The 10171-nt window shown below is 45.3% G+C and overlaps 1 pseudogene; it reads right to left on the bottom strand.

The window, feature by feature from the left end:
• Positions 1-9745, bottom strand: part of LOC101579232 — a 34121-nt pseudogene extending 24376 nt beyond the window's left edge.
• Between the last annotated feature and the right edge of the window lie 426 nt (positions 9746-10171).

Genomic DNA, 10171 nt, shown 5'->3' with positions numbered 1-10171 from the left:
AGGCCCTCAGAAGAGAGGTGCGGTATGGTCTGGGCTGGGAGGTTTTCATGGAATCTTGTAGGGTGCCCTGAAAATAGGTGATCGAGGATATGTGTTTCTGCTGCCTGCCAAGTTACCCAGGTGGTGGGCTGGGTTAGACAGCAAAGCATTTGCATGTGTTTGGAGTTGGGAGATAAGTGTGAAGACAGGAGAATCAAGACAGAAATCTGGGAGGAAGCCCAAGGCTCGCCCGGGAGGCTTGTAACATCTTCAAGGCCCTCAGAACAAAGATCTCTGGAGTAGTTTCTTGGGAGGGAAAAAGGGGCTGAGGCCGTAAGTGACTCTGTGTCCTGAAACTGCAGTTTCTTTTGAAAGTGTAATTTATAAATTATGATTTTTCCTTGTCTACTTTCTGCCTATCTTTATTTCTTCTATCCTATCACTTCAGAAAGCAAACAACAAAACAGCCAGCTTTTCAATACACAAGCAATATTCACTTACTATTTAATATGCATGTGTAGATTTAGAACACAGTGCTGTTACATACAACTAAAATAGTAAATGAGCCAGAATACATTTAAAAATATATATGCAAGACCTGTGTGAAGAAACCCTATTTATTGAGTATTAAAAAAAAAAAAAACACCTGATCAAAACCAGTGACACTAATTTTGCATGGGAATACTCAATACTGTAAATCCACAGGGGTTCTCCTCCCAATTCATCTATATTCAACATAATTCCAATCCAAGTTGCGATAGAAGTTTCCAGCCAATTTGGCTTGATTCTAAAATTCATATATTGTATATAAATAAGAAAATCTTGTGCTTTGAGATACCAAATGCACGACAAATCATGGTTATTGAAACAATGTGGGGCTGGCGTAGCAATAGAGCTAAAAGGAAACTCAGAAACATTTGTTTATGGAAATTATCGGTTTGCTGTGGGAATTAGCATATGCTTGAATTATCTTTCCAAGTCAGTGGGAAAGGGGTGAACAGATTAGTGTAAGGAAAATTTGCTCTCCTTTTACAGAGTAGGTTAGTTCCCTGTTTACACCATATAGTGTTTTGATGCATGCTTGTCTATTACTGGCTTATGGCTTTAAGCAAGGTATTTTGGTCTCTAAGATTCATGTCCCTCCTCAGCACCCAAGGGAAACAGCACTTTCTCTTTCATGAGCTTCAGAGGGAAACTGTGTGTTCTTCGCCCAGGGACATCTGCGCCATCTGATGTGTCCCTAACACAATAGAGGTGTTTGTGTTGTTAGTTTTTCTCAGTCTCCCTCTATTTTTCCTGTAAACAACTGGGCTCCCCAAGGGCTTTTTGGTGAGAGTTGTCTGAGACATAGGTGAACCTCACTGTCATCTTCCATGTCAGCCTGCTCAGGACAATAATTCACCAGCAGTGCTTAGATTTTCTTCACCTTGGCTCTTCCTACACCCAATCCCATCCTTCAACCCAATCTCTGAGAAGGGCTTAGAACAGCAATTTGCTTTTAGTATGTGTTTCATCAGCATCTATCGTGTATCAGCTAAAAATACAATTACGCACACACGCGCAGCCTCCACAGGGCTTGCAGTGGCTGATGCAAAATGCCTCACAGACAGGGAACCTTAAAGTATGTTAAGTGCTGTGGAAGAGCAGGGGGCACCAGGAGTTCTGAGCGCACCCGGCAGGACTCCTGACCTAGTTCAGAAAGTCAGAGGAAGTGGGGTTCCGTGTAACGATGGAGAGTTGGTTAGGAGCTCAAGGGGCAAAGAAGATGGAAGGAGAAGACAGGGAATGTTTCCGAGGGCAACGAGAACTTACGCGAAGCTTGGATTAAGCATGTGAAAGAACTGCACTAGGGTTAGAATTTCCAAGTAGGAAATATAATGTAGAAAGAAATAAAGGTAGACGGAGGAAAGACTGAGGAGGGATTGAAGCCCGAGCTAGGAGGCCAACGTTTTAGAAAGACTGTTCCAGCGAAGCTACAGAGAATGCAAGGAGGTAGAGTGGCATTCAGAAGACCAGATGGGGGCTCTTGTGGTAATGTGGACAGAGCCGGCAGTCGCCTGGGTTAGGGTGGCTGCGGGGGACTGTGGACAGAGTAGGGATGATCTACTAATGTGGAAGGTGGTAGCAGAATCATGATTCATATCCTTGTTCGTGATTTGTTTTTGGTTTTCTTATATATTAGTCTTGTAATTTTAAATATTAGTCTTTCTAAAGCTTAAGTGTACATTTGCCATGGTTTACTAATAAGAATGTTTTGGGTTCTACCCTTTGTTGTTGTTGTTATTTTTTGTATTTTAGGGAGGGGTCTACAAGGAGTTCAGGGTCTCATTGCTAGATTGGACTTGTAGTGATCCACCTGTTTACAGCCTCCCAAGAGCTGAGATTACAGGCATGCACCACCACGCCCAGTCTCAAATGCCGTTTCAGAGTGCTCCAGGGGCTGGTACCCTTTGGTTTTATTGATGTGGGATCAATGTCCAGTAGGAAAAAGAAAATGTTCTTGGTGCTTCAAGCAGACCATCATAATAGAGGGTGTTAGGTGCTTTTGAAACTGCTAGGAGGGTGAGAGTAGGGAAGGCTGGGGGAACCTGGCTGTCAGGTTCTTACCCCTGTAGCTGTGGTCTTAGGTCAGAAAGTCGTGTTACAATCTTTCAGGTCAGGAAACTGCCACTGAGGATGACGGATGTCCTATGACAGGTAGATGAGAAGGGTGCTTTGGAAATGTTATCAACATCACTTCTGCTAAAGTCCCAGTACCCACAAGCCACTGCCAGAGAGAAGGCAAACTTAGTTTGCCCCTGATTTCCTTCCATCTTCAAATATTAAGCAAGTGCATCTTGTTGCCTAAGTATTCACGATGTTCAGACTCCGGTGGTTAAAGAAGAGGGGACCAAGAGTTTCCAGGCTTTCTGTCCCTGTCATAAAGGTATAGTAGGAAGAAAAATTTCTTGCACAAATAAACCACTGTAAGGGCCGGGGAGATGGCTCAGTGGAATAAGCGCTTCCCTGGCAAGCGCAAGGGCCTTAGTTCAATTCCCGGTTCTGCAAAATAAATAAATAAACAAACAAACAAACTACTGATACCAGCATCCAGGACAGTTTTGTCTTGGTTTTCTAGGCCTGTCCTTTGGTGTGCAAGATGCACACACACTTTCAAAATGAGACCAGTTTTCTGGGTCTGCTTCTTCACTCTTCTGTGTAGACTATGCTCTCTGTGTACCAAATGACACGTGGTTTTCCAAACATATTTCTATGCCTTTGTATGGTAGCTCCTCTCAGAAATGATCATCTCCCTGCCTGTAGGAACGCTTGCTAATCCTTCACATCCTACTCTTCTCTCCCCCAGTACCAGGCCTGATTGACTTCTGCCCCTCGTGTATGTGCACTGCACTTGATCTGTGATTTTATCATAACCACCGATCCCACTGAGTTTTAACTTAAGTCAAGTGTCCGTTTCTCCCAGAAGATGAGCGCATCCTAAGGTAAAGTTCAAGGCTTACTTCGGGTTTCTGTCCCGAGTTCATTATAGGTGCTCATTGAAGATGTCCTGACTGCATCAAGAAAGGTGTCCTCCCGCCCAGGTAAAGCACCTAAGGGCCTACAGGGACCAGCACTCTTATGACCAGTGATAGAATGCTAGGACAGAAATTCATAGTCATCGTTTGCCCGTTAGTGATAACTGAAAGTTCTAAGTTCGTATTTTTTATTGATGCTAATTGCTTGCTTTCTTTTCTAAGCTGCTGTCACCTGTCCTTGTCCCACAAGCTAGTAGCACTGCCTCTGTGCCACTCGCAGTGTGATCTCTGAGCAACATCCCGATTGTCCCATCATGTCAAATTGATGCAAAGACCACTAAAGTGACTGGGTCAGGTGGGTGAGCCACGCTGCCACCAGGAGTGCTGCGAGCAACACACAGGCAAGGACAGAGCATCTCTTAAATAAGTCTTCGTACTGAACCCGAGAACACTGTAGAGTTTGAAGAGTCCCTAGAGATTCCATCTCTTTGTTTACACAAAGAATGGAGACTGGGAATGTCCCATGATTTTTGCGATTAAAAAACAAAAACAAAAACAAAAACAAAAAACCCTGGGCAGTAAGCTCAGCTGGCAAGTTCTTCCTTCTTCAGGCTACAAAAACCTTTCCAACCAAGCCTTTGATACTTCCTAGCACCTAGGAAGGCACGCAATGACTGTTTAAGGAAATGTTTCCACACAAGGCCGTGAGTAGCAGTTCCCCCAGGGTAACTGGGAAGATCCTTCTGTTTTCTTTTTCTTAGGCGTGTGTGTGTGTGTGTGTGTGTGTGTGTGTGTGTGTGTACAGGGTCTTACTATTCAGCTCGGACTTGTGATCCTGCTGTTTTCAGCCTCCCTAATGCTGGGATTAGAGGCATAGGCCACCATACCCAGACTCCATTGCCTGGCTCAGTGTGCTTGGGGGTGGGGCCGGTGGGGCATGCAGTGCCCTTGTGCTTGCCTAAGCAAGCACTTAGTCCACTGAGCTATCTCGCCAGCCCTAAATCTTTATTTTTTTCTTTGTGGTATTCACTGAACATTGGCCACTCAGCAACCATTCCTAACCCCACTTTCTCTTGCCCACATAAATCCTAAAGCTCAGGGAAGCTAAATAACCTTCCAGCGTCCTCTGCACTTCAAATGACTGTGTGGTAGTTTGGCCAGTGATTGGTAAGCAGAAGGGGCAGGAGGCTTCCGCAGAGGCTTTGCTTTCCTGATAGAAAGGACAAAGGAGGCAGGTCGTTCCCGTGCTTCTTTTCTTGCCTGGAGGGTGACAGTGTTGGCTGCCCCTCTGTCAGCTTTTGGTGCTCATTACAGAAAGGCCAGAGACTCAGAGGTGCTGGCCCTGACACTGCTGAGCTGCCAAACAACCGCTGCACCATCCTGGCTTCTTGCTGTGTGAGGGGAACAAAAGCCTCTTTATTTGAGCCACTGACACTCTGCTACTTGCTCCTAAGTGCCTTTCCAGTATCCGCTTTATTCTAGCTTTGCTAAGGTCACTGTCCAAATCAGGACGCGCAAGTCTGTGTCTATCAAACGGAGAAATGTGGAAATTCTTACCACAACATCTGCCCTCCAAGTTTAGTTTCATCACGTTCTCCTGCCACCAAGTCAGTCTACAAGGGGAAAAGTTGCTTCAATGCACAGGTAGCATTTGACAGTAGGAGACCGACTGTTGCAGCCTCATAACCATCTTGTCCTTTGTGTGCCAGGTGAGTTTGTTTCTGTAGCACAGAACTAGAAACTTTTAATCCTCACAAATGAAAGGTTCCAAGTGCAAGAGTTTGTTTGCCCCACAGTGGAGGTCAGAAAGTTTAGAAGAGGAGGGTTTGGATAGTTTCCCTCCAAAGTGGAGTCAGTAACACCAGTGAACCCTGTTTCCTTCATTAGCTGGAAAATGTCCGGTCTGACTCACGGGTTGTGGTGGGGGGACAGTTGGTAACACCTATGAGACACCCAGTGATAGCTCAGATCCTCCATTTTCAAAAAATTGTGAAATAATTTATTTTGCTTAGAAGACTGAACAAGTGTCTGAGGAGATAGTTCGGCAGTCTAAGCGCCATGCCATGCCGAATCAAGAATCGCAGATGTACCGAACTGGCCCCGAAACCAGGCATGGTGGCACACACCTGTAATCCCTGGGGAGGCTGAGACATGAGGATCACTAGGAGTTTGAACTGCATAGCAAGACTTAAGTTCTAAAAGCATACGTCATATGCCATTCCCAATCTTGCCCAGTTCTTATATTAAAAATGATCACTACACTATGACCACACCAGCCACTGAGCAAAAGCATGTTTTACCTGGCAATCGATTGCCTAAAGGTTATGCATGCTATATTTGATACACACATGTACAGTTTTGTAAGGACACTGAAATGTCAAGATAGCTCAATAGACTAAGCGCCTGCTTAGGCAAGCACAGGGACCAGGGTTCGGTCCCCAGTACCACATGTTGCCCTGGCCCTGCTGTCAGGCACGCTGAACTGGCAACTAAGTCCAGGCGTGGTGGCTCACACCTGTAATCCCAGTGCTGGGGAGGCTGAAAACAGGAGGATCACTATGAGTTTGAGCTGTGTAGTGAGACCCTGTACCAAATACGTAAAATTTAAAATGACACTGGAAAATTTGCATTAAAATAATGAAAATAATGATAATAATAATGATAATAGAGACAAGGCCAGGAGAGAGCTGCAGTATTCTGAGTCAATTAGTCAATCAGCATTTACAAAAAAATTACGGCAAGGGCTAGGGATTTAGCTCAGCCTAGGAAGCAGGAAGCCCTGGGTTCGGTCCTCGGCACCAAAAACAAAAATTAAACCTCCATAAAAAACAATTCAACCAGAAAAATACAATAAAATCAAAAACTTATGGCAGAAGGTTTATACACAGAAGCACATAAGCTTAGTACCGTTTACAACATTAGTTATTTCTAATGTGTAAGCATGGACATTTAATTGCAAAACTTTTTAATTTCAGGATCTTAAATCGTGAAATAAAATTCTAAATACAGTTCAATAAGAAATTTGTAAGTTAAAACATCACTGCCCACCTGTTGGATTCCATTCATCACAGCTTTAAAAATCCCCTAAATGACTATCCCTGGAGTCCCTTCTCTTCTCAGCTTTGCCGTTTTGTGTTAGATAAGTAACCCCGTGAGACCTGATAATATCTTTCTATCATGATCATTCATCCAGTTTTCGTGCATCTTTGTTATCTGTAAGGTGAGCTTATTTCAAAACTGGTAAAACCATCTGACTTTAAGGTATTCCACAGGAGGTTGTTCCATGGCACAGGGCTTGTGTTAATTAGCACATTTTGCCAAAAGATCATTGTTGGTCCAGCAAAATAGCTCAGCAGATTAAAGTGGTGGCAAGCAGGCACAGTGGCTGGGGTTTTGATCCCCAGTCCTGCAGTGCTGGGCCCACCCCAGTGGCGCGCTGAGACGGCAATTGAGACTGGGCCTGGTGGTGCACACCTGTAATCCCAGCTCTTGGGAGGCTGTAAACAGGAGAATCACTCTGAGTCCGATTTGGTAGTGAGACCCTGAACACCCTGTAGACCCTCCCTGCAAAAAAAATAATAATTGTCAATTCCATTCAAAATAGCTGAAGTATAACATAACATAGGTCACACAGCATATTTTAAAAATGAGAAATTTCAGGATGGTTTGTTCGCAACTTAACCCCAGCAAGTGGGCAGCATTTTTCTGTACTGACCATATCTCTCGCTGTAGCCCTTTTGCCTCATGACTGCAAGATTGCTGCTGCAAAATCTGGCCATCACTGCTCTGTGTCAACACGTTCAAAACCACAAAAGAGACCTCTGAATTCCTTATAGTTTGTTAAAGAATTAGACTTTTTTTTTCAGAAGCTCCCACAGAAGAGTCACCCTCCAATCTCATGGACCAGAGTAGAGTGACATGCTTCTTCTTAAACCAGTTCCTAGCAAGTACAGTTAGATTGATGTGTGAGGCCTGGGAATCAGGCTGAGGTCAGGGGTGGCCATGGCCCTGCTGAAGGATCTACAAGATGGGAAAGATGGCAGCGACAGTGGGAAACCACTAGTGTCTGTCACAGAGGCCCCAAAAGTTACCTCTTGGTGGCCCAGCCATCTGCCCTTCCCTGGCTGGGTCAGAATGGAAGCAAGTGACAGAAAGAACAGTGAAGACAGTGAAAAGATAGGTTGTATAGACATATCTTGGCATTGCCAAAACATGCCGATAAAGTAGATCCAGTCAATCTGAGTATGTTGTATAGCTTAATGCTAAATAGCTATGGAACAGCTATAAAGGACTTAGCTTGGAGGTTCTTATACGGATGAGAATAGTCTAGCCTTTGGTTGTGGTGGGTGGGTAGTGGGCCAGTGACGGCTTTGCTGTCACTGCTGATCAGTGTTCTGTGCATCAGAGTGTGGACTCCATCCTCAGAAAAAGAGAAAGCCTGCATTTCCATTCTAATTCATTCTAATTCTAGTAGTTTTAAGAGTTACACTGAGTACTGACACCCATTCCTGGGCTCAAAGTTAGGGACTTAGGAAAGATAGTAAAGATGGCCCTGATCAACAGGTTCGGAGGGGGCACAAGGTTTTGTGTTGGCAAACAAGTCAAATAGCAAGTTCAGGAAATCTGATAAGAGTATTTGTTAGCTATGTGACATTATTTGACTCTGTTTTACGGCTTGAATTTTACCACTATAAAATGGAGCTAGTAGGTTTACTGCAAGAACAGAATAAATAATGCTCAAGATTTTCATAAATTAAAAACTTATAAAAAGATTCTTATAAATTATACAGTATGGCACTTTACGAACTTTGGACCTAGAATCTAATTGCCAATAAATCCAAATAGCATGATGGCTCTTACTTCCCAGCAGAATTTGTTTCTGAATTCAAAATAGCACACTCCAGGGGACATGCTTGAGAGTCCTTTTAAAATTCAAGCAGAAATTTCCTTTATAAGAAAACACAGCTCCCAAACTCACACCTGAACTGGGTCCTGCATCCTTAGTTGATACCTGGTTGCAAAGAGACACCATCTCTAAACCCACTGACATCAGTCCCGGGAGGTGGGAGGTGGTCAGAACAACCCAAGGTGTGGGAGCTGGAGGATGGTGGAGTGGCCTTTTAGGTACCCCCTCCCTGCCTCCGTGCCCTCCTCAGTCATCCTTCGGTTTCCAGTCCTGCACCGCTGGTCCCACATATGGATCCACTCAAAGCCCCTCATGACCTATAAGGCACATTGGCAACTCCAGCCCCCTCACGAACACCCAGCCCCCACTCTTCACCTCCTACTCTGTGCTTTGCCTTCCTGTCCCTTTCCTTCTCTAGTTTCTTCCAGCACAGTCAGGTAGCCAAGTTGGGTAATGAGGAGACTTCACTGAGGGACAGTTGGATTAGGTTTGGCCCTGAAGACCATTGGAATGGTCAATATACACTGATAGTAAAAAGCAAAAAGTTATTATCTGGGAGGTAAAAAGAAAAGAACAGAATCAAAAAGGAAAGAAAAGCCAGGTGTGGTGGTACACACCTATAATCCCAGCCCTCAGAAGGAAAAGGATCACTGTGAGTTCAAGGCCAGCTTGGGCTGCACAATGAGGTAAAAGCCAGCCTGAGCTACGTAGTGAGACCGTGTGTCAAAAAATCCATTGAAAAAAGAAAGAAAATCTCCTTCGATATGGCAAAGGCATAATGCTGCCACCAGTATGGTTATTCCTTGAGCCCTTATTTCTCTGGGATGCGCTGAGCCTGTGCTGCCTGCTGGACATCCACGTCATTTATATCTGTCAGCTCCTCAAAGCCTCAGGTGCTCAGAGGTGAAGCTTTGGTCAGTGATGGAGTTAGAAGGGCGGTTCAGGGGGTTTGCTATTAGGCGATGGGGTCTGGTCGAAGGAGTTGGGCCATTGGGGGAGACCTGGAAGGACCACCTTCTCCGCCCCTCTGCTGCCCGCCTGCCACAAGGGAGCAGATTTCTTCCACTCTGCCTCTGCCATACCGCCCTGCCTTGGAGCCAGTGGGCCATGGACTACAAACTGTGAGATGAAATAGCATCGCCTATTTCACTTTCAGTTTGTGGAAGTGTGGGCTAGGGATGTAGCTCAGTATAGTACTTGCCTGGAAAGTGCAAGGTCTTAGGTTCGATTCCCAGCATGGTGTTGAGTGTTGCATCTCAGTGGGGACACAGTGACTAAGAGAGCAGTCCTCACCTTGTGGCTCAGCACCCACCACCAGGAAGGCCAGCTTGTCAGCACGCACCATGTTGCTGAGCTCGGGGCTCGGTACATGCCCCTGTGACCGGAGCATGCAGGCTGCAGGGACAGGAAGCAGAGGACGGCCCTGTTTCCTCTCGCACCCATACCCATCAACACTCAACCTTCTGTGTATCAAAACAGGGTTCTGAAAACCAACACCCTGGTTCTGCACTCCTCCTATTCCTGAAGCTCCCAGATCCTATCCTCGTGCATCTGCAGAAGCTGCAGGAACTGGTGCCATGTGATCTTACCTGTCCAGAGGTGGCTGAGGTTTAGGGTGGAAGTGGACAAGCCACAATTTGCTTCTGGCCTGAGAACCAGCTCAGACTGCTGCTTCTGACAAACACAGCTCCCTTCTTAGCGGGTCTGGGCAGAGCCTCTTCTGGGTCTATATGATGTTAGGAAGGAACAAGAAGAAAGATCTAGTGTTTGA

The sequence above is a fragment of the Octodon degus genome, unplaced genomic scaffold (genome assembly GCF_000260255.1).
Source record: "Octodon degus isolate 3935 unplaced genomic scaffold, OctDeg1.0 scaffold00140, whole genome shotgun sequence".
In the NCBI taxonomy this organism is placed as follows: Eukaryota; Metazoa; Chordata; class Mammalia; order Rodentia; family Octodontidae; genus Octodon; species Octodon degus.
Note: the sequence above shows the minus strand (reverse complement) of the source record. Positions and strands in the feature narration are given on the sequence as shown.